At 42.6% G+C, this 27,349-nt stretch overlaps 1 protein-coding gene across 1 annotated transcript in view; it reads left to right on the top strand.

Moving 5' to 3' along the window:
• Window positions 1-6,143: 6,143 nt before the first annotated feature.
• LOC124113558 overlaps window positions 6,144-27,349 on the top strand; it is a 55,397-nt gene continuing 34,191 nt past the window's right edge. Inside the window, exon 1 of the mRNA XM_048395368.1 lies at window positions 6,144-6,307. The gene's annotated coding sequence lies outside the window, so the exon portion shown is untranslated. The remainder of the gene's footprint in view (window positions 6,308-27,349) is intronic.

Raw genomic sequence — 27,349 nt, forward strand, 5'->3', positions numbered from 1 at the left:
ACTTGGACTTAGAAACAAACTTTAATATATCTTGTGCCTTCAGACATTTAGCTTTCAAATATTTAATATGTGGTAAGAAAGTAAGGTGTTAATCAAAAAATATTCCGAACAATTGAGCTTCTTTTACATCTCTAATTGGAGTTCCAGTCAGATGTAATTCTGGGTCCCTATGTGGTTTATATTTTCGACAGAAACGAAAGCAATTTGTTTTAGATTTAGAAAACTTAAAGAAGTTCTGTTCTGGCCAAACATTGATTTTATTAAGACAAAGCCACAGCTGTACATATTTATACCTCGACATGAAACATTAAAATCATCAACAAACATAGACGACAAAGATCATTGTGGACTGACCAGTTGAAATCGGTAAGTAGATTAGAATCAGTTAGAAAAAAAACAAAGAAGAATAAGTTCTAGTTGCAGGATGCGGAAAAATGTGAAGATACTCAGATGATTATTTAATATGTAAAATCTTCAAGCAATTTACCTTTAGAATTTGTGTTTGTACCACCCAGAGCGGATTGTGGCCATTCAAATTACTCATGATTATAAATGGCTAAGGGAGTTGATAGTAGAGATTTTGAAGAACAGTCTGCTGGAGAACTGACGACGGCAAAATATAAAGAGAGCACATTGTAAACACAGCGCGCAACGTAAGTCGCACTGCAACAGCTTTGAGATGAGTTTTAAGTACAACAGGACTGTGGATAATATTATGTCGCACAATAATTGAAGATCCTCCAGTGGCCCAATCGCCTGGAGGAGAAAACGAATGATACGCACTGAACTGACGTAAGTTACAATTGTCTGTCTGTTTTAAATATGTTTCTTGTAAGCAGAATGCTGATGGATTAAGATCCTGGACTAATAGATGTAGTTCATTAAAATTAGTCTTTATTCCTCTACAATTCCACTGCACAATATTTGTCGAAGAAACTATCTTTTCGGGGGAATGACTGGGGACCAACCCGTCACCTTCCTTGAGGGGGACAAGCTATGTGCCCTGTGATGGCTCATGTCGAGCACACCCATGTCCCAAGGGCATTCAAACTTAGTAAACAGCTGGATCTCAAATTTAACGTGTGGAACAGCTCTCTCGAACACAACCAGTGAAACATCTTTCTCAAACACAACCAGTGAAACATGCCTCGAACATAACCAGCGGAACAGCTCTCTCGAACACAACCAGTGGAACAGCTCTCTCGAGCATAGCCAGTGAAACAGCTCTCTCGAACACAACCTGTGAAACATCTTTCTCAAACACAACCAGTGAAACATCTTTCTCAAACACAACCCGTTGAACATGTCTTGAACACAACCAGTGGATCAACTCTCTTGAACACTACCAGTGGAACATGTCTCGAGTGCAACCTGTGGAACAGTTCTCTCGAACACAACCAGTGGAACAGCTCTCTCAGACAAAACCAGTGGAACAGCTGTCTCGAGCAATGTGTTGCAGAGTCTCATTAAATTTATTACATTATTTACATTTTATATTTACATTTTGATGCAAATACACACACTGACGGATTCGAGTGGGAAGTGACTGGTCCTGAGCAGCAAACAGAAAGCCGTCTGTTTCACTTTTCAGGCCAGACGACTTCATCCAAGCGAGGGATTCTGCAGGGTTGCTATCTTCTCAACACACTACACATGTTGCAGTGTTCGTTCAGATAGCCTTTCCTTAAAAACGCTGATTCTGGGCCGATTTGATATGGCACTTCGGTTGGTTGACACTCATTTCTGTGCCGTCCAGCAGTATAGAACCATCAACAAAGTCAACACCGGCATTGAGATTATGTCCCACATCCTTGGCTCGTTTAAGAAAACTGTAGAATGCCTTGTTTTCATCATGAGTCTGGATATGCTCGAAAGAGGATCATATGAGCAACAGTGAGCAATATTATCCTCCCACAAAAAGCTTCCACGTTAGTCAAACCACGCCCTTTTATTATAATTGGTAAATATAAGCGATTGAGGGAAGAGCAAGGGTGATGGGATCTATTGTCTGACAGGATTCTTGGTGTGAGGGTGTCAATACCCTGAATTTCTAGTTCGTCCAATCAACAACAACAAAACAATACGAAAGGGCGGTTACAACATACGTGTTTGTGGATTTGACTTTATTGCGAGTGTTCAGCTCTGAACTCCAGATTTGTATTTATGGATAACAACTTCTTTAATACTGTATACCTAAATTGTGTCTACTTTGAAAACAAGGTACGGAGTAAAACCAGGTTTCCCGTTTGACGAGCCACGTTTGCATCCATTGAGAAAAATTGATTATACAATATGCAGGCGTACCGCCTTTAACTCCATAATAATTTTGTTGAGTCGATAACTTGGATGACGTCCTGTGGTTTTCATCTTGCACCTATACAACCTACTCCGTGTGTCCGTCATAGGTGCTTGGCAAGCCATCGCGGTACTATAGGCAAGGTCAATTCATGATGATTTGAACATGAATAACATTAGGATTTGCTGCACTTGTAAATAACATAATGAACACTCCCAACTTAAAATACATTTACCCAACTATCCACAACTATGTGACGGGTCTGATTTTAGTTTCATGTTTGCTTGGAGACAATGGGTTCAACAAAATTAGAACATGTACCCGCTGTAGAGGTAAGTGTACAAACTGACCAGGTTTTCAAAGTCAATCTGATGTTAATCCGGCTTGTTTATGACAGATGTCGACACCCAAGGGCGTACATGACGACATGACACAGTTGATGAGTTGTAATACTTTATCAGGAAACACGTTGCCATGACTGTAGTTATCTACTACATAATCTACTGGTTGGGGGTTGCAACATAATGGTGGTTTTTGTACATATCGAAACAGTGTAAACAATTAATTAAATCTTCAGGGTGGTGTTTGGGAATGGAACTATCAAATTTATCATCTTGACCTTAAACAAAAGTAACAAGAAAGAAGTGAGCAAAGCTCACATACCCCCGTTATCCCCGCTGGTCAACATCAAATAGTAAATAGTTTGTTAATTAATGAAATATACCTGTTGCTTTAAGTCAGAGGAACTGCCCTTTCCTTGGTAACCCAATGAGGATGCATTATGTTTGAAATGAACACGTATTTTGCAAACATATTTCAATCTAGTGTGGGATAATCAATGCTTAGGACACCATACATTCTTGATGTTTCTTAATGTGTCCATGGAAACGGAAAAAATTAAAAAATTCAGAATCTTCAAACTAGCAAAAGTAATCATTGTGGTAAATGTGTGTAGTACGTTTGATGAATCTAGGGTGCATGGTTAAAAAGTTATGGGCCGTACAAAAGCTCGAACGGAAGGACGGACGGACGGACGGACAGATGGAACGCTACATACCCCCGATGTACTTCGTAAACGGGGGTATAATAATAATTCACTTGACCCGGGGACGAAGTCCCCCTGACCACTATATGTGTATGTTTGGTGGCACAGTCCATGATGACCAGCGGTATATGTTTGTCAGTCATGGCATGGGTATTTATGAAGGATGTAGTTTCGTGTGTATATACTAGGGCTGAGACGGGTAACTCGGGTACCCGGTTCGGGTTGGTACTGAGTAGGACCCGGGTACCCACAGGACTACCTAGACCCGTGGTAAGTCATGTGATATATTGTTTAATGACAAAAATTAACTGGAACTCTATGGTTACACTACAAGTCACTACTGTTCACATTTCTTTCTGACTATGCACCCATTCCTTCTGATTTTTCACATGTTTGAATAAAGATATGACTTAAGTCAACTTCAGTGTATGCATGACCAGATCGTTTAATACATGTATCTAAATACGTTTTGCAGGTGCTGTAGTAAAAAATAATTACAATCGGACATTTTGTATCTCTTTAGACGTACAGTGGGTACCCGGATAGGGTCGGGTAATAGGGTGGTGGGTACTGGGTAGGGTCAGGTAATAGGGAGGTGGGTACCCGGGTAGGGTCGGGTATTAGGGGGATGGGTACCCGGGTAGGGTCAGGTAATAGGGAGGTGGGTACCCGGGTAGGGTCGGGTAATAGGGAGGTGGGTACCCGGGTAGGGTCGGGTAATAGGGAGGTGGGTACCCGGGTAGGGTCGGGTAATAGGGAGGTGGGTACCCGGGTAGGGTCGGGTAATAGGGAGGTGGGTACCCGGGTAGGCTCGGGTAATAGGGAGGTGGGTATCCGGGTAGGGTCGGGTAATAGGGAGGTGGGTACCCGGGTAGGGTCGGGTAATAGGGAGGTGGGTACCCAGGTAGGGTCAGGTAATAGGGGGGTGGGTACCCGGGTAGGGTCGGGTAATAAGGAGGTGGGTACCCGGGTAGGGTCAGGTAATAGGGGGTGGGTACCCGGGTGGGGTCGGGTAATAGGGAGGTGGGTACCCGTTCCCGAACAAATATTACAGCTGTGTAGAGGAGAATATCCTGTTTTGCTTGTTATTGAGGCTAGCACAGATTTGTCTTCACAAGAAACCTTAATAACATTGAAATTGTAAGACATACAAATGTAGTGTTGTAGCCTAGATGTGAAACTCAAAGACTGTAAATTGCCGGACTGTAATTCAAGCAGCTCAGGCCAACATCCACGCTGACGTAACGATGAGGCCGTTGCGCGCAGTACAACCATACAATGAGTTTAGATTGTTTTTCCAACGCAAAGAAATCGCTGTGAACACTTATTACCAGAGAAAGCATGTCAACAAGTAAGCAAGTTGGTCCTTATAAACTGACGTCCAAAAGAAACTTTTCCAGAGTTTTAAATCACTCTTGCACCAAAACAACAAAACATACATGCATGAAGTAAAGTGTATCGAGAAGATCACTATATGAACATTATCAACACTGAAAATGACAATCTTACCGCGACCGAGAATGACGTCGGAGCCCCCCAAAGTTGGGTGTGGTACAAAACTCGAGCTTTCAGAATCATGGATAGACTTCATCGAAAAAAAATTATACTTTGTCGGAAATTTATGTTTTAAGTTGTTAAAGTTTCTTTTGGACGTCAGTTTATATTACACCCTCTGCTCATAATATCTGGTTATCAAAAATGTTCATTGTGTATCTCAAATTATATTTGCAGTATTAATTGTTATTATATTTTTTTATTAATTCTATATAAAATGTGCTGTGCTGAGTTACGTCCCTTGGGCACGCCAGAAACCTTTGATTGTGGGTTCGAATCCCGTTTCGCCAGTAATATTCCAGCTATATGTCGGCGGTCTGTAAATAACCGAATCTGGACCAGATAATCCAGTGATTAATATCATGAGCATCGATCTACGCAATTGGGAACGATGGCATGTATCAACCAAGTCAGCGAGCCTGACCACCCAATCCCGTTAGTCTGTTACGACATACATGTATAGTTGGAATATTGCTGAGTGTGGCGTTAAGCAAGAAACAAACAAACAATAACAAACAAAGCAATACATCGATAGTCCGATGTATTGTTACACCCCTACAGATCACACATTGTAATCATCTGATCCGGAATTAGTTTTTAGCAACATCGTAGTCGTAGGAAACGACTTGACGGATCGGCTAATCAGTCCCGGAGACTTTTCTGAGTGTGTGTTGTCATACACAGAAGGTGTTAGTCGTTGTTCACAAGATCAATCACTGGATTACCTGGTTGAATCTCAATCACATATAGGTGGAATATTACTGCGGCGGTAAATAATATATCAAGACAATATTGGAGCGTAAAGAATATTAGGCGTGTTTTGGCTTGAATATTTTTCAAATCAACGAAAAAACCTCACTCACTCACTCAGCCAAACTACCACCCACCCGTCCAATCAGTCACTCACTCACTTACCCACCCACTCTTGTAGACCAACCGAGTTAAAGCCAGAACAGCAGAATGAAAACAATCACATGACTTTCTATTCTTGTTTTACCATATTGACGAAACAAACGAACAAGAGCGCTGTGATAGCAGACATTTTGCGACCGGATCTGGCACAGAGCCAACGACTGGCGGATCCGGTTACGACAAGTGCCACAACTCTGCACTGAGAGACCTGCACCTGTAGATGTAGTGACGAGACTGGCATAAACCATCGATAACGGGGGCACCTGTGATGATAGGAATCAACATGCAGCACTAAACACGGATACATTGTGTTTGCTGGAGGGGATGTAATTATGATGTGGTTTGATGCTGCTGTCTTCAAAGCGTAGCTTGGTAACAACACATGTCCCTTTTACACGTGCTGTTATCATCGTGCATCTACTTCCTTCATCACCCTGACTGTATAAACCGGGCGGCGAAACTCCGGTCTTCACTGGCGACTCTGCACGGCACATCTACAGGTAAGTACGTAACAGTTACCCGTTAGGGATGCGCTTCTAATTGTTGTGTACAGGTAGATTATTAACCGCCATAGTATCGAAAATATAATAAAAATATTATCCCTATTTTTATTATTACTACTACAACTACTACTACAACACGGAATCCACAATGGTAGTATTGTTTATATAATTGCCGACCTCACCATGTTCGACTGTACTGCGATACGGCAACGAACATTTTCGCAATTGTCGATGCAATGCATCGTTCTGAGGCAAGGGAGTTAACTGACTTTAAAAGTCCAGTTTCCACCCTTGCCGAACTAGGCTGGAATTCCTGGGCTCGATCGAAGCGCAACTTGTGGCTATTACAAGAGATGTCGCTTCCATGCTTCTCCTATGTACCAGTCAGATTCCACCTCTCGAATCACTTGCATTTGTTGAAAAGAAAATGGCGGCGACCAGTCGAGACGATTTAATCGATAATCAAAATCTATATTGTGATAAAAGGAGTCTAACTTCGCGAAGTGCATCAAATTACGTGAGCACCTTGGTTAAAAACATCAAAGGCGGGGCACATGCTATGCAAATCATGCAATCAACCGAAATCGGCACGACAGATTACAAACCGGATTTCGATTTCGTTGCGCGAATTGATTTGACTATGCACAGATTCGTTAGTCCAGCCAAAATGTGACTCCATAATACCAGACGAGTTCGGCAAGGGTCGAAACTGTTTTTTATAGTCAGTTAACTCTCTTGCCTCGGGAAGATGACTGCAATACGGCAACTAGCTACTTTACCATATTCGACTGTACTGCAATACGGCAACTAGCTACTTTACCATATTCGACTGTACTGAAATACGGCAACTTGCTACTTTACCATGTTCGACTGTACTGCAATACGGCAACTAGCTACTTTACCATGTTCGACTGTACTGCAGAACGGCATCTAGCTACTCCACCATGTTCGACTGTACTGCAATACGGCAACTTGCTACTTTACCATGTTCGACTGTACTGCAGTACGGCAACTAGCTACTTTACCATGTTCGTCTCAACTGCAATACGGCAACTAGCTACTTTACCTTGTTCGACTGTCATACAATACGGCAACTAGCTACTTCACCATGATCGACTGTCATACAATACGGCAACTTGCTACTTTACCATGTTCGACTGTACTACAATACGGCAACTAGCTACTTTACCATGTTCGACTGTCATACAATACGGCAACTTCCTACTTTACCATGTTCGACTGTACTGCAATACGGCAACTAGCTACTTTACCATGTTCGACTGTACTGCAGTACGGCAACTAGCTCCTTTACCATGTTCGACTGTACTGCAATACGGCAACTAGCTACTTTACCATGTTCGACTGTACTGCAATACGGTAACTAGCTACTTTACCATGTCCGACTGTACTGCAATGCGGCAACTTGCTACTTTACTATGTTCGATTCTACTGCAATACGGCAACTAGCTATTTAACCATGTTCGACTGTACTGCAATACGGCAACTTGCTACTTTACCATGTTTGACTGTACTGCAATACGGCAACTAGCTACTTTACCATGTTCGACTGTCATACAATACGGCAACTTCCTACTTTACCATATTCGACTGTACTGCAATACGGCAACTAGCTACTTTACCATGTTCGACTGTACTGCAGTACGGCAACTAGCTCCTTTACCATGTTCGACTGTACTGCAATACGGCAACTAGCTACTTTACCATGTTCGACTGTACTGCAATACGGTAACTAGCTACTTTACCATGTCCGACTGTACTGCAATACGGCAACTTGCTACTTTACTATGTTCGACTCTACTGCAATACGGCAACTAGCTATTTAACCATGTTCGACTGTACTGCAATACGGCAACTTGCTACTTTACCATGTTTGACTGTACTGCAATACGGCAACTAGCTACTTTACCATGTTCGACTGTACTGCAATACGGCAACTAGCTACTTTACCATGTTCGACTGTACTGCAATACGGCAACTTGATACTCTACCATGTTCGACTGTACTGCAATACGGCAACTAGCTACTTTACCATATTCGACTGTACTGCAATACGGCAACTAGCTACTTTACCATGTTCGACTGTACTGCAGTACGGCAACTAGCTCCTTTACCATGTTCGACTGTACTGCAATACGGCAACTAGCTACTTTACCATGTTCGACTGTACTTCAATACGGCAACTAGCTACTATACCATGTTCGACTGTACTGCAATACGGCAACTACCTACTTTACTATGTTCGACTGTACTGCAATACGGCAACTAGCTATTTAACCATGTTCGACTGTACTGCAAAACTGCAACTTGCTACTTTACCATATTCGACTGTACTGCAATGTTGCAACTAGCTACTTTACCATGTTCGTCTGTACTGCAGTACGGCATCTAGCTACTTTACCATATTCGACTGTACTGCAATACGGCAACTAGCTACTTTACCATGTTCGTCTGTACTACAATACGGCAACTAGCTACTTTTCCATGTTCAACTGTACTGCAATACGGCAACAAGCTACTCTACCATGTTCGACTGTACTGCAATACGGCAACTAGCTATGTTACCATGTTCGACTGCACTGCAATACGGTAACTAGCTTCTTTACCATGTTCGACTGTACTGCAATACGGCAACTAGCTACTTTACCATGTTCGACTGTACTGCAATACGGCAACTTGCTACTTTACCATGTTTGACTGTACTGCAATACGGCAACTAGCTACTTTACCATGTTCGACTGTACTGCAATACGGCAACTAGCTACTTTACCATGTTCGACTGTACTGCAATACGGCAACTTGATACTCTACCATGTTCGACTGTACTGCAATACGGCAACTAGCTACTTTACCATATTCGACTGTACTGCAATACGGCAACTAGCTACTTTACCATGTTCGACTGTACTGCAGTACGGCAACTAGCTCCTTTACCATGTTCGACTGTACTGCAATACGGCAACTAGCTACTTTACCATGTTCGACTGTACTTCAATACGGCAACTAGCTACTATACCATGTTCGACTGTACTGCAATACGGCAACTACCTACTTTACTATGTTCGACTGTACTGCAATACGGCAACTAGCTATTTAACCATGTTCGACTGTACTGCAAAACTGCAACTTGCTACTTTACCATATTCGACTGTACTGCAATGTTGCAACTAGCTACTTTACCATGTTCGTCTGTACTGCAGTACGGCATCTAGCTACTTTACCATATTCGACTGTACTGCAATACGGCAACTAGCTACTTTACCATGTTCGTCTGTACTACAATACGGCAACTAGCTACTTTTCCATGTTCAACTGTACTGCAATACGGCAACAAGCTACTCTACCATGTTCGACTGTACTGCAATACGGCAACTAGCTATGTTACCATGTTCGACTGCACTGCAATACGGTAACTAGCTTCTTTACCATGTTCGACTGTACTGCAATACGGCAACTAGCTACTTTACCATGTTCGACTGTACTGCAATACGGCAACTAGCTACTTTACCATATTCGTCTGTACTGCAATACGGCAACTAGCTCCTTTACCATGTTCGACTGTACTGCAGTACGGCAACTTGCTAATTTACAATGTTCGACTGTACTACAATACGGCAACTAGCTACTTTACCATGTTCGACTGTCATACAATACGGCAACTTGCTACTTTACCATGTTCGACTCTACTGCAATACTGCAACTAGCTACTTTACCATATTCGACTCTACTGCAATACGACAACTAGCTACTTTACCATGTTCGACTGTACTGCAATACGGCAACTAGCTACTTTACCATGTTCGACTGTACTGCAATACGGCAACTAGCTACTTTACTATGTTCGACTGTACTGCAATACGGCAACTACCTATTTAACCATGTTCGACTGTACTGCAATACGGCAACTAGCTACTTTACCATGTTCGACTGTACTGCAATACGGCAACTAGCTACTTTACCATGTTCGACTGTACTGCCATACGGCAACTTGCTACTTTACGATGTTCGACTGTACTGCAATACGGCAACTTGATGCTTTACCATGTTCGACTGTACTGCAATACGGCAACTAGCTACTTTACCATGTTCGACTGTCATACATTACGGCAACTTGCTACTTTACCATATTCGACTGTACTGCAATGTTGCAACTAGCTACTTTACCATGTTCGTCTGTACTGCAGTACGGCATCTAGCTACTTTACCATATTCGACTGTACTACAATACGGCAACTAGCCACTTTACCATGTTCGACTGTACTACAATACGGCAACAAGCTACTTTACCATGTTCGACTGTACTGCAATACGGCAACTTGCTATGTTACCATGTTCGACTGGACTGCAATACGGTAACTAGCTTCTTTACCATGTTAGACTGTACTGCAATACGGCAACTTGCTACTTTACCATATTCGACTGTACTGCAATGTTGCAACTAGCTACTTTACCATGTTCGTCTGTACTGCAGTACGGCATCTAGCTACTTTACCATATTCGACTGTACTGCAATGTTGCAACTAGCTACTTTACCATGTTCGTCTGTACTACAATACGGCAACTAGCTACTTTTCCATGTTCAACTGTACTGCAATACGGCAACAAGCTACTCTACCATGTTCGACTGTACTGCAATACGGCAACTAGCTATGTTACCATGTTCGACTGGACTGCAATACGGTAACTAGCTTCTTTACCATGTTCGACTGTACTGCAATACGGCAACTAGCTACTTTACCATTTTCGACTGTACTGCAATACGGCAACTAGCTACTTTACCATATTCGTCTGTACTGCAATACGGCAACTAGCTCCTTTACCATGTTGGACTGTACTGCAGTACGGCAACTTGCTACTTTACAATGTTCGACTGTACTACAATACGGCAACTAGCTACTTTACCATGTTCGACTGTCATACAATACGGCAACTTGCTACTTTACCATGTTCGACTGTACTGCAATACTGCAACTAGCTACTTTACCATATTCGACTGTACTGCAATACGACAACTACCTACTTTACCATGTTGGACTGTACTGCAATACGGCAACTTGCTACTTTACCATGTTCGACTGTACTGCAATACGGCAACTAGCTACTTTACTATGTTCGACTGTACTGCAATACGGCAACTACCTATTTAACCATGTTCGACTGTACTGCAATACGGCAACTTGCTACTTTACCATGTTCGACTGTACTGCAATACGGCAACTAGCTACTTTACCATGTTCGACTGTACTGCAATACGGCAACTTGCTACTTTACGATGTTCGACTGTACTGCAATACGGCAACTTGATACTTTACCATGTTCGACTGTACTGCAATACGGCAACTAGCTACTTTACCATGTTCGACTGTCATACATCACGGCAACTTGCTACTTTACCATATTCGACTGTACTGCAATGTTGCAACTAGCTACTTTACCATGTTCGTCTGTACTGCAGTACGGCATCTAGCTACTTTACCATATTCGACTGTACTACAATACGGCAACAAGCCACTTTACCATGTTCGACTGTACTACAATACGGCAACAAGCTACTTTACCATGTTCGACTGTACTGCAATACGGCAACTAGCTATGTTACCATGTTCAACTGGACTGCAATACGGTAACTAGCTTCTTTACCATGTTAGACTGTACTGCAATACGGCAACTTGCTACGTTTCCATGTTCGACTGTACTGCAATACGGCAACTAGCTACTTTACCATATTCGTCTGTACTGCAATACGGCAACAAGCTACTTTACCATGTTAGACTGTACTGCAGTACGGCAACTTGCTACTTTACCATGTTCGACTGTACTACAAAACGGCAACTAGCTACTTTACCATGTTCGATAGTCATACAATATGGCAACTAGCTACTTTACCATGTTCGACTGTCATACAATACGGCAACTTGCTACTTTACCGTATTCGACTGTACTACAAAACGGCAACTTGATACTTTACCATGTTCGACTGTCATACAATACGGCAACTAGCTACTTTACCATGTTCGACTGTCATACAATACGGCAACTTGCTACTTTACCATGTTCGACTGTACTCCAATACGGCAACTAGGTACTTTACCATGTTCGACTGTACTGCAATACGGCAACTAGCTACTTTACCATGTTCGACTGTCATACAATACGGCAACTAGCTACTTTACTATGTTCGACTGTACTACAATACGGCAAGTAGCTACTTTACTATGTTCGACTGTACTGCAATACGGAAACTAGCTACTTTACCATCTTCGACTGTACTGCAATACGGCAACTAGCTACTTTACCATGTTCGACTGTACTGCAATACGGTAACTAGCTTCTTTACCATGTTGGACTGTACTGCAATACGGGAACTTGCTACTTTACCATGTTGGACTGTACTGCAATACGGTAACTAGCTCATTTACCATGTTCGACTGTACTACAATACGGTAACTAGCTACTTTACCATGTTCGACTGTACTGCAATACGACAACTAGCTACTTTACCACGTTCGACTGTACTACAATACGGCAACTAGCTACTTTACCATGTTGGACTGTACTGCAATACGGCAACTAGCTACTATACCATGTTCGACTGTACTGCAATACGGCAACTTGATACTTTACCATGTTCGACTGTACTACAATATGGCAACTTGCTACTTTACCATGTTCGACCTTACTGCAATACGGCAACTTGCTACTTTACCATGTTCGACTGTACTGCAGTACGGGAACTAGCTACTTTACCATGTTCGACTGTACTGCAATATGGCAACTAATTACTTTACCATGTTCGACTGTACTGCAGTACGGCAACTAGGTACTTTACCATGTTCGACCTTACTGCAGTACGGCAACTAGCTTACTTTACCATGTTCGACTGTACTGCAATACGGCAACTACCTACTTTACAATGTTCGACCTTACTGCAGTACGGCAACTAGCTTACTTTACCATGTTCGACCTTACTGCAGTATGGCAACTAGCTACTTTACCATGTTCGACTGTACTGCAATACGGCAACTAGCTACTTTACCATGTTCGACTGTACTACAATACGGCAACAAGCTACTTTACCATGTTGGACTGTACTGCAATACGACTACTAGCTACTTTACCATATTAGACTGAACTGCAATACCACTACTAGCTACTTTACCATATTCGACTGTACTGTAATACGATAACCAGCTACTTTACCATGTTCGACCTTACTGCAGTACGGGAACTAGCTTACTTTACCATGTTCGACTGTACTGCAGTACGGCAACTAGCTACTTTACCATGTTCGACTGTACTACAATGCGGCAACTAGCTTACTTTACCATGTTCGACGTACTGCAGTACGGCAACTAGCTACTTTACCATGTTGGACTCAACTGAAATACGACTAGTAGCTACTTTACCATGTTCGACTGTACTACAATACGGCAACTAGCTACTCTACCATGTTCGACTGTACTGCAATACGGCAACTAGCTACTTTACCATGTTCGACCTTACTGCAGTACGGCAACTAGCTTACTTTGCCATGTTCAACCTTACTGCAGTACGGCAACTAGCTACTTTACCATGTTCGACTGTACTACAATACGGCAACTAGCTACTCTACCATGTTCGACTGTACTGCAATACGGCAACTAGCTACTTTACCATGTTCGACCTTACTGCAGTACGGCAACTAGCTTACTTTGCCATGTTCGACCTTACTGCAGTACTGCAACTAGCTACTTTACCATGTTCGACTGTACTGCAATACGGCAACTAGCTACTTTACCATGTTCGACTGTACTACAATACGGCAACTTGCTACTTTACCATGTTGGACTGTACTGCAATACGACTACTAGCTACTTTACCATATTGGACTGTACTGCAAAACGACTACTGGCTACTTTACCATATTCGACTGTACTGCAATACGGCAACTAGCTACTTCACCATGTTCGACTGTACTGCAGCACGACAACTAGCTTACTTTACCATGTTCGACCTTACTGCAGTACGGCAACTAGCTACTTTACCATGTTCGACCTTACTGCAGTACGGCAACTAGCTTACTTTGCCATGTTCGACCTTACTGCAGTACGGCAACTAGCTACTTTACCATGTTGGACTCAACTGCAATACGACTAGTAGCTACTTTACCATGTTCGACTGTACTACAATACGGCAACTAGCTACTCTACCATGTTCGACTGTACTGCAATACCGCAACTAGCTACTTTACCATGTTCGACCTTACTGCAGTACGGCAACTAGCTTACTTTGCCATGTTCGACCTTACTGCAGTACGGCAACTACCTACTTTACCATGTTCGACTGTACTGCAATACGACAACTAGCTACTTTACCATGTTCGACTGTACTACAATACGTCAACTTGCTACTTTACCATGTTGGACTGTACTGCAATACGACTACTAGCTACTTTACATAATTGGACTGTACTGCAAAACGACTACTGGCTACTTTACCATATTCGACTGTACTGCAATACGGCAACTTGCTACTTTAACATGTTCGACCTTACTGCAGTACGGCAACTAGCTATGTTACCATGTTCAACTGGACTGCAATACGGCAACTAGCTATGTTACCATGTTCAACTGGACTGCAATACGGTAACTAGCTTCTTTACCATGTTAGACTGTACTGCAATACGGCAACTTGCTACGTTTCCATGTTCGACTGTACTGCAATACGGCAACTAGCTACTTTACCATATTCGTCTGTACTGCAATACGGCAACAAGCTACTTTACCATGTTCGACTGTACTGCAGTACGGCAACTTGCTACTTTACCATGTTCGACTGTACTACAAAACGGCAACTAGCTACTTTACCATGTTCGATAGTCATACAATATGGCAACTAGCTACTTTACCATGTTCGACTGTCATACAATACGGCAACTTGCTACTTTACCGTGTTCGACTGTACTACAAAACGGCAACTTGATACTTTACCATGTTCGACTGTCATACAATACGGCAACTAGCTACTTTACCATGTTCGACTGTCATACAATACGGCAACTTGCTACTTTACCATGTTCGACTGTACTCCAATACGGCAACTAGGTACTTTACCATGTTCGACTGTACTGCAATACGGCAACTAGCTACTTTACCATGTTCGACTGTCATACAATACGGCAACTAGCTACTTTACTATGTTCGACTGTACTACAATACGGCAAGTAGCTACTTTACTATGTTCGACTGTACTGCAATACGGAAACTAGCTACTTTACCATCTTCGACTGTACTGCAATACGGCAACTAGCTACTTTACCATGTTCGACTGTACTGCAATACGGTAACTAGCTTCTTTACCATGTTGGACTGTACTGCAATACGGGAACTTGCTACTTTACCATGTTGGACTGTACTGCAATACGGTAACTAGCTCATTTACCATGTTCGACTGTACTACAATACGGTAACTAGCTACTTTACCATGTTCGACTGTACTGCAATACGACAACTAGCTACTTTACCACGTTCGACTGTACTACAATACGGCAACTAGCTACTTTACCATGTTGGACTGTACTGCAATACGGCAACTAGCTACTATACCATGTTCGACTGTACTGCAATACGGCAACTTGATACTTTACCATGTTCGACTGTACTACAATATGGCAACTTGCTACTTTACCATGTTCGACCTTACTGCAAAACGGCAACTTGCTACTTTAGCATGTTCGACTGTACTGCAGTACGGGAACTAGCTACTTTACCATGTTCGACTGTACTGCAATATGGCAACTAATTACTTTACCATGTTCGACTGTACTGCAGTACGGCAACTAGGTACTTTACCATGTTCGACCTTACTGCAGTACGGCAACTAGCTTACTTTACCATGTTCGACTGTACTGCAATACGGCAACTACCTACTTTACAATGTTCGACCTTACTGCAGTACGGCAACTAGCTTACTTTACCATGTTCGACCTTACTGCAGTATGGCAACTAGGTACTTTACCATGTTCGACTGTACTGCAATACGGCAACTAGCTACTTTACCATGTTCGACTGTACTACAATACGGCAACTTGCTACTTTACCATGTTGGACTGTACTGCAATACGACTACTAGCTACTTTACCATATTAGACTGAACTGCAATACCACTACTAGCTACTTTACCATATTCGACTGTACTGTAATACGATAACCAGCTACTTTACCATGTTCGACCTTACTGCAGTACGGGAACTAGCTTACTTTACCATGTTCGACTGTACTGCAGTACGGCAACTAGCTACTTTACCATGTTCGACTGTACTACAATGCGGCAACTAGCTTACTTTACCATGTTCGACGTACTGCAGTACGGCAACTAGCTACTTTACCATGTTGGACTCAACTGAAATACGACTAGTAGCTACTTTACCATGTTCGACTGTACTACAATACGGCAACTAGCTACTCTACCATGTTCGACTGTACTGCAATACGGCAACTAGCTACTTTACCATGTTCGACCTTACTGCAGTACGGCAACTAGCTTACTTTGCCATGTTCAACCTTACTGCAGTACGGCAACTTGCTACTTTACCATGTTCGACTGTACTACAATACGGCAACTAGCTACTCTACCATGTTCGACTGTACTGCAATACGGCAACTAGCTACTTTACCATGTTCGACCTTACTGCAGTACGGCAACTAGCTTACTTTGCCATGTTCGACCTTACTGCAGTACTGCAACTAGCTACTTTACCATGTTCGACTGTACTGCAATACGGCAACTAGCTACTTTACCATGTTCGACTGTACTACAATACGGCAACTTGCTACTTTACCATGTTGGACTGTACTGCAATACGACTACTAGCTACTTTACCATATTGGACTGTACTGCAAAACGACTACTGGCTACTTTACCATATTCGACTGTACTGCAATACGGCAACTAGCTACTCTACCATGTTCGACTGTTCTGGAATACGGCAGCTAGCTACTTTACCATGTTCGACCTTACTTCAGTACGGCAACTAGCTTAGTTTGCCATGTTCGACCTTACTGCAGTACGGCAACTAGCTACTTTACCATGTTGGACTCAACTGCAATACGACTAGTAGCTACTTTACCATGTTCGACTGTACTACAATACGGCAACTAGCTACTCTACCATGTTCGACTGTACTGCAGTACGGCAACTAGCTTACTTTGCCATGTTCGACCTTACTGCAGTACGGCAACTACCAACTTTACCATGTTCGACTGTACTGCAATACGACAACTAGCTACTTTACCATGTTCGACTGTACTACAATACGGCAACTTGCTACTTTACCATGTTGGACTGTACTGCAATACGACTACTAGCTACTTTACCATATTGGACTGTACTGCAAAACGACTACTGGCTACTTTACCATATTCGACTGTACTGCAATACGGCAAGTAGCTACTTTACCATATTCGACCTTACTGCAGTACGGCAACTAGCTTACTTTGCCATGTTCGACCTTACTGCATTACGGCAACTAGCTACTTTACCATGTTCGACTGTACTGCAATACGGCAACTAGCTACTTTACCATGTTCGACTGTACTGCAATACGGCAACTAGCTACTTTACCATGTTCGACTGTACTACAATACGGTAACTTGCTACTTTACCATGTTGGACTGTACTGCAATACGACTACTAGCTACTTTACCATATTGGACTGAACTGTAATACGATAACTAGCTACTTTACCATGTTCGACCTTACTGCAGTACGGGAACTAGCTTACTTGATCATGTTCGACTGTACTGCAGTACGGCAACTAGCTACTTTACCATGTTCGACTGTACTGCAATACGGCAACTTGCTACTTTACCATGTTGGACTGTACTGCAATACGATTATAGCTACTTTACCATATTCGACTGTACTGCAATACGACAACTAGCTACTTTACCATGTTCGACCTTACTGCAATACGGCAACTAGCTACTTTACCATGTTGGACTGTACTGCAATACGGCAACTAGCTACTTTACCATGTTCGACTGTACTGCAATACGGCAACTAGATACTTTACCATGTTCGACTGTACTGCAATACGGCAACTTGCTACTTTACCATGTTCGACTGTACTACAATACGGCAACTAGCTTACTTTACCATGTTCGACGTACTGCAGTACGGCAACTAGCTACTTTACCATGTTGGACTGTACTACAATACGGCAACTAGCTACTCTACCATGTTCGACTGTACTACAATACGGCAACTAGCTACTTTACCATGTTCGACCTTACTGCAGTACGGCAACTAGCTTACTTTGCCATGTTCGACCTTACTGCAGTACGGCAACTAGTTACTTTACCATGTTCGACTGTACTGCAATACGGCAACTAGCTACTTTACCATGTTCGACTGTACTACAATACGGCAACTTGCTACTTTACCATGTTGGACTGTACTGCAATACGACTACTAGCTACTTTACCATATTGGACTGTACTGCAAAACGACTACTGGCTACTTTACCATATTCGACTGTACTGCAATACGGCAACTAGCTACTTCACCATGTTCGACTGTACTGCAGTACGGCAACTAGCTTACTTTACCATGTTCGACCTTACTGCAGTACGGGAACTAGCTACTTTACCATGTTCGACCTTACTGCAGTACGGCAACTAGCTTACTTTACCATGTTCGACCTTACTGCAATACGGCAACTAGCTACTTTACCATGTTCGACTGTACTACAATACGGCAACTTGCTACTTTACCATGTTGGACTGTACTGCAATACGACTACTAGCTACTTTACCATATTGGACTGTACTGCAAAACGACTACTGGCTACTTTACCATGTTCGACGTACTGCAGTACGGCAACTTGCTATTTTACCATGTTGGATTGTACTGCATTACGACTAGTACCTACTTTACCATGTTCGACTGTACTACAATACGGCAACTAGCTACTCTACCATGTTCGACTGTACTGCAATACGGCAACTAGCTACTTTACCATGTTCGACCTTACTGCAGTACGGCAACTAGCTTACTTTGCCATGTTCGACCTTACTGCAGTACGGCAACTAGCTACTTTACCATGTTCGACTGTACTGCAATACGGCAACTAGCTACTTTACCATGTTCGACTGTACTGCAATACGGCAACTAGCTACTTTACCATGTTCGACTGTACTACAATACGGTAACTTGCTACTTTACCATGTTGGACTGTACTCCATTACGACTACTAGCTACTTTACCATATTGGACTGTACTGCAATACCACTACTAGCTACTTTACCATATTCGACTGTACTGTAATACGATAACTAGCTACTTTACCATGTTCGACCTTACTGCAGTACGGCAACTAGCTTACTTTGCCATGTTCGACCTTACTGCAGTACGGCAACTAGCTACTTTACCATGTTGGACTCAACTGCAATTCGACTAGTAGCTACTTTACCATGTTCGACTGTACTGCAATACGGCAACTAGCTACTCTACCATGTTCGACTGTACTGCAATACGGCAACTAGCTACATTACCATGTTCGACTTTACTGCAGTACGGCAACTAGCTTACTTTGCCATGTTCGACCTTACTGCAGTACGGCAACTACCTACTTTACCATGTTCGACTGTACTGCAATACGACAACTAGCTTCTTTACCATGTTCGACTGTACTGCAATACGGCAACTAGATACTTTACCATGTTCGACTGTACTGCAGTACGGCAACTAGCTTACTTTACCATGTTCGACCTTACTGCAGTACGGGAACTAGCTACTTTACCATGTTCGACCTTACTGCAGTACGGCAACTAGCTTACTTTACCATGTTCGACCTTACTGCAATACGGCAACTAGCTACTTTACCATGTTCGACTGTACTACAATACGGCAACTTGCTACTTTACCATGTTGGACTGTACTGCAATACGACTACTAGCTACTTTACCATATTGGACTGTACTGCAAAACGACTACTGGCTACTTTACCATGTTCGACGTACTGCAGTACGGCAACTTGCTATTTTACCATGTTGGATTGTACTGCATTTCGACTAGTACCTACTTTACCATGTTCGACTGTACTACAATACGGCAACTAGCTACTCTACCATGTTCGACTGTACTGCAATACGGCAACTAGCTACTTTACCATGTTCGACCTTACTGCAGTACGGCAACTAGCTTACTTTGCCATGTTCGACCTTACTGCAGTACGGCAACTAGCTACTTTACCATGTTCGACTGTACTGCAATACCGCAACTAGCTACTTTACCATGTTCGACTGTACTGCAATACGGCAACTAGCTTACTTTACCATGTTCGACTGTACTACAATACGGTAACTTGCTACTTTACCATGTTGGACTGTACTCCAATACGACTACTAGCTACTTTACCATATTGGACTGTACTGCAATACCACTACTAGCTACTTTACCATATTCGACTGTACTGTAATACGATAACTAGCTACCTTACCATGTTCGACCTTACTGCAGTACGGCAACTAGCTTACTTTGCCATGTTCGACCTTACTGCAGTACGGCAACTAGCTACTTTACCATGTTGGACTCAACTGCAATTCGACTAGTAGCTACTTTACCATGTTCGACTGTACTACAATACGGCAACTTGCTACTTTACCATGTTCGACTGTACTACAATACGGCAACTTGCTACTTTACCATGTTGGACTGTACTGCAATACGACTACTAGCTACTTTACCATATTGGACTGTACTGCAAAACGACTACTGGCTACTTTACCATATTCGACTGTACTGCAATACGGCAACTTGCTACTTTACCATGTTCGACTGTACTACAATACGGCAACTAGCTTACTTTACCATGTTCGACGTACTGCACTACGGCAACTTGCTACTTTACCATGTTGGATTGTACTGCAATACGACTAGTAGCTACTTTACCATGTTGGACTGTACTACAATACGGCAACTAGCTACTCTACCATGTTCGACTGTACTGCAATACGGCAACTAGCTACTTTACCATGTTCGACCTTACTGCAGTACGGCAACTAGCTTACTTTGCCATGTTCGACCTTACTGCAGTACGGCAACTAGCTACTTTACCATGTTGGACTCAACTGCAATTCGACTAGAAGCTACTTTACCATGTTCGACTGTACTACAATACGGCAACTTGCTACTTTACCATGTTCGACTGTACTACAATACGGCAACTTGCTACTTTACCATGTTGGACTGTACTGCATTACGACTACTAGCTACTTTACCATATTGGACTGTACTGCAAAACGACTACTGGCTACTTTACCATATTCGACTGTACTGCAATACGGCAACTTGCTACTTTACCATGTTCGACTGTACTACAATACGGCAACTAGCTTACTTTACCATGTTCGACGTACTGCACTACGGCAACTTGCTACTTTACCATGTTGGATTGTACTGCAATACGACTAGTAGCTACTTTACCATGTTGGACTGTACTACAATACGGCAACTAGCTACTCTACCATGTTCGACTGTACTGCAATACGGCAACTAGCTACTTTACCATGTTCGACCTTACTGCAGTACGGCAACTAGCTTACTTTGCCATGTTCGACCTTACTGCAGTACGGCAACTAGCTACTTTACCATGTTCGACTGTACTGCAATACGGCAACTAGCTACTTTACCATGTTCGACTGTACTGCAATACGGCAACTAGCTACTTTACCATGTTCGACTGTACTGCAATACGGCAACTAGCTTACTTTGCCATGTTCGACCTTACTGCAGTACGGCAACTAGCTACTTTACCATGTTCGACTGTACTGCAATACGGCAACTAGCTACTTTACCATGTTCGACTGTACTGCAATACGGCAACTAGCTACTTTACCATGTTCGACTGTACTACAATACGGTAACTTGCTACTTTACCATGTTGGACTGTACTCCATTACGACTACTAGCTACTTTACCATATTGGACTGTACTGCAATACCACTACTAGCTACTTTACCATATTCGACTGTACTGTAATACGATAACTAGCTACTTTACCATGTTCGACCTTACTGCAGTACGGCAACTAGCTTACTTTGCCATGTTCGACCTTACTGCAGTACGGCAACTAGCTACTTTACCATGTTGGACTCAACTGCAATTCGACTAGTAGCTACTTTACCATGTTCGACTGTACTGCAATACGGCAACTAGCTACTCTACCATGTTCGACTGTACTGCAATACGGCAACTAGCTACATTACCATGTTCGACTTTACTGCAGTACGGCAACTAGCTTACTTTGCCATGTTCGACCTTACTGCAGTACGGCAACTACCTACTTTACCATGTTCGACTGTACTGCAATACGACAACTAGCTTCTTTACCATGTTCGACTGTACTGCAATACGGCAACTAGATACTTTACCATGTTCGACTGTACTGCAGTACGGCAACTAGCTTACTTTACCATGTTCGACCTTACTGCAGTACGGGAACTAGCTACTTTACCATGTTCGACCTTACTGCAGTACGGCAACTAGCTTACTTTACCATGTTCGACCTTACTGCAATACGGCAACTAGCTACTTTACCATGTTCGACTGTACTACAATACGGCAACTTGCTACTTTACCATGTTGGACTGTACTGCAATACGACTACTAGCTACTTTACCATATTGGATTGTACTGCAAAACGACTACTGGCTACTTTACCATGTTCGACGTACTGCAGTACGGCAACTTGCTATTTTACCATGTTGGATTGTACTGCATTTCGACTAGTACCTACTTTACCATGTTCGACTGTACTACAATACGGCAACTAGCTACTCTACCATGTTCGACTGTACTGCAATACGGCAACTAGCTACTTTACCATGTTCGACCTTACTGCAGTACGGCAACTAGCTTACTTTGCCATGTTCGACCTTACTGCAGTACGGCAACTAGCTACTTTACCATGTTCGACTGTACTGCAATACCGCAACTAGCTACTTTACCATGTTCGACTGTACTGCAATACGGCAACTAGCTTACTTTACCATGTTCGACTGTACTACAATACGGTAACTTGCTACTTTACCATGTTGGACTGTACTCCAATACGACTACTAGCTACTTTACCATATTGGACTGTACTGCAATACCACTACTAGCTACTTTACCATATTCGACTGTACTGTAATACGATAACTAGCTACCTTACCATGTTCGACCTTACTGCAGTACGGCAACTAGCTTACTTTGCCATGTTCGACCTTACTGCAGTACGGCAACTAGCTACTTTACCATGTTGGACTCAACTGCAATTCGACTAGTAGCTACTTTACCATGTTCGACTGTACTACAATACGGCAACTTGCTACTTTACCATGTTCGACTGTACTACAATACGGCAACTTGCTACTTTACCATGTTGGACTGTACTGCAATACGACTACTAGCTACTTTACCATATTGGACTGTACTGCAAAACGACTACTGGCTACTTTACCATATTCGACTGTACTGCAATACGGCAACTTGCTACTTTACCATGTTCGACTGTACTACAATACGGCAACTAGCTTACTTTACCATGTTCGACGTACTGCACTACGGCAACTTGCTACTTTACCATGTTGGATTGTACTGCAATACGACTAGTAGCTACTTTACCATGTTGGACTGTACTACAATACGGCAACTAGCTACTCTACCATGTTCGACTGTACTGCAATACGGCAACTAGCTACTTTACCATGTTCGACCTTACTGCAGTACGGCAACTAGCTTACTTTGCCATGTTCGACCTTACTGCAGTACGGCAACTAGCTACTTTACCATGTTGGACTCAACTGCAATTCGACTAGAAGCTACTTTACCATGTTCGACTGTACTACAATACGGCAACTTGCTACTTTACCATGTTCGACTGTACTACAATACGGCAACTTGCTACTTTACCATGTTGGACTGTACTGCATTACGACTACTAGCTACTTTACCATATTGGACTGTACTGCAAAACGACTACTGGCTACTTTACCATATTCGACTGTACTGCAATACGGCAACTTGCTACTTTACCATGTTCGACTGTACTACAATACGGCAACTAGCTTACTTTACCATGTTCGACGTACTGCACTACGGCAACTTGCTACTTTACCATGTTGGATTGTACTGCAATACGACTAGTAGCTACTTTACCATGTTGGACTGTACTACAATACGGCAACTAGCTACTCTACCATGTTCGACTGTACTGCAATACGGCAACTAGCTACTTTACCATGTTCGACCTTACTGCAGTACGGCAACTAGCTTACTTTGCCATGTTCGACCTTACTGCAGTACGGCAACTAGCTACTTTACCATGTTCGACTGTACTGCAATACGGCAACTAGCTACTTTACCATGTTCGACTGTACTGCAATACGGCAACTAGCTACTTTACCATGTTCGACTGTACTACAATACGGTAACTTGCTACTTTACCATGTTGGACTGTACTGCAATACGACTACTAGCTACTTTACCATATTGGACTGAACTGCAATACGGCAACTAGCTTCTTTACCATATTGGACTGAACTGCAATACGACTACTAGCTACTTTACCATATTGGACTGAACTGCAATACGACTACTAGCTACTTTACCATATTGGACTGAACTGCAATACCACTACTAGCTACTTTACCATATTTGACTGTACTGTAATACGATAACTAGCTACTTTACCATGTTCGACCTTACTGCAGTACGGGAACTAGCTTACTTTACCATGTTCGACTGTACAGCAGTACGGCAACTAGCTACTTTACCATGTTCGACTGTACTACAATACGGTAACTTGCTACTTTACCATGTTGGACTGTACTGCAATACGACTACTAGCTACTTTACCATATTGGACTGAACTGCAATACGGCAACTAGCTACTTTACCATATTGGACTGAACTGCAATACGACTACTAGCTACTTTACCATATTGGACTGAACTGCAATACGACTACTAGCTGCTTTACCATATTGGACTGTACTGCAATACCACTACTAGCTACTTTACCATATTCGACTGTACTGTAATACGATAACTAGCTACTTTACCATGTTCGACCTTACTGCAGTACGGGAACTAGCTTACTTTACCATGTTGGACTGTACAGCAGTACGGCAACTAGCTACTTTACCATGTTCGACTGTACTGCAATACGGCAACTTGCTACTTTACCATGTTGGACTGTACTGCAATACGATTATAGCTACTTTACCATATGGGACTGTACTGCAATACGACTACTAGCTACTTTACCATGTTCGACCTTACTGCACTACGGCAACTAGCTACTTTACCATGTTGGACTGTACTGCAATACGGCAACTAGCTACTTTACCATGTTCGACTGTACTGCAATACGGCAACTAGATACTTTACCATGTTCGACTGTACTGCAATACGGCAACTTGCTACTTTACCATGTTCGACTGTACTACAATACGGCAACTAGCTTACTTTACCATGTTCGACGTACTGCAGTACGGCAACTAGCTACTTTACCATGTTGGACTGTACTACAATACGGCAACTAGCTACTCTACCATGTTCGACTGTACTGCAATACGGCAACTAGCTATTTTACCATGTTCGACCTTACTGCAGTACGGCAACTAGCTTACTTTGCCATGTTCGACCTCACTGCAGTACGGCAACTAGCTACTTTACCATGTTCGACTGTACTGCAATACGGCAACTAGCTACTTTACCATGTTCGACTGTACTACAATACGGCAACTTGCTACTTTACCATGTTCGACTGTACTGCAATACGACTACTAGCTACTTTACCATATTGGACTGTACTGCAAAACGACTACTGGCTACTTTACCATATTCGACTGTACTGCAATACGGCAACTAGCTACTTCACCATGTTCGACTGTACTGCAGTACGGCAACTAGCTTACTTTACCATGTTCGACCTTACTGCAGTACGGCAACTAGCTACTTTACCATGTTCGACCTTACTGCAGTACGGCAACTAGCTTACTTTACCATGTTCGACCTTACTGCAATGCGGCAACTAGCTACTTTACCATGTTCGACTGTACTACAATACGGCAACTTGCTACTTTACCATGTTGGACTGTACTGCAATACGACTACTAGCTACTTTACCATATTGGACTGTACTGCAAAACGACTACTGGCTACTTTACCATATTCGACTGTACTGCAATACGGCAACTTGCTCCTTTACCATGTTCGACTGTACTACAATACGGCAACTAGCTTACTTTACCATGTTCGACGTACTGCAGTACGGCAACTAGCTACTTTACCATGTTGGACTGTACTGCAATACGACTACTAGCTACTTTACCATGTTCGACTGTACTACAATACGGCAACTAGCTACTCTACCATGTTCGACTGTACTGCAATACGGCAACTAGCTACTTTACCATGTTCGACTGTACTGCAGTACGGCAACTAGCTTACTTTGCCATGTTCGACCTTACTGCAGTACGGCAACTAGCTACTTTACCATGTTCGACTGTACTGCAATACGGCAACTAGCTACTTTACCATGTTCGACTGTACTGCAATACGGCAACTAGCTACTTTACCATGTTCGACTGTACTACAATACGGTAACTTGCTACTTTACCATGTTGGACTGTACTGCAATACGACTACTAGCTACTTTACCATATTGGACTGAACTGCAATACCACTACTAGCTACTTTACCATATTCGACTGTACTGTAATACGATAACTAGCTACTTTACCATGTTCGACCTTACTGCAGTACGGGAACTAGCTTACTTTACCATGTTCGACTGTACTGCAGTACGGCAACTAGCTACTTTACCATGTTCGACTGTACTGCAATACGGCAACTTGCTACTTTACCATGTTGGACTGTACTGCAATACGATTATAGCTACTTTACCATATTCGACTGTACTGCAATACGACTACTAGCTACTTTACCATGTTCGACCTTACTGCAATACGGCAACTAGCTACTTTACCATGTT

This window comes from Haliotis rufescens, unplaced genomic scaffold (genome assembly GCF_023055435.1).
Source record: "Haliotis rufescens isolate VD_foot unplaced genomic scaffold, xgHalRufe1.0.p SCAF_14, whole genome shotgun sequence".
Lineage (NCBI taxonomy): Eukaryota > Metazoa > Mollusca > Gastropoda > Lepetellida > Haliotidae > Haliotis > Haliotis rufescens.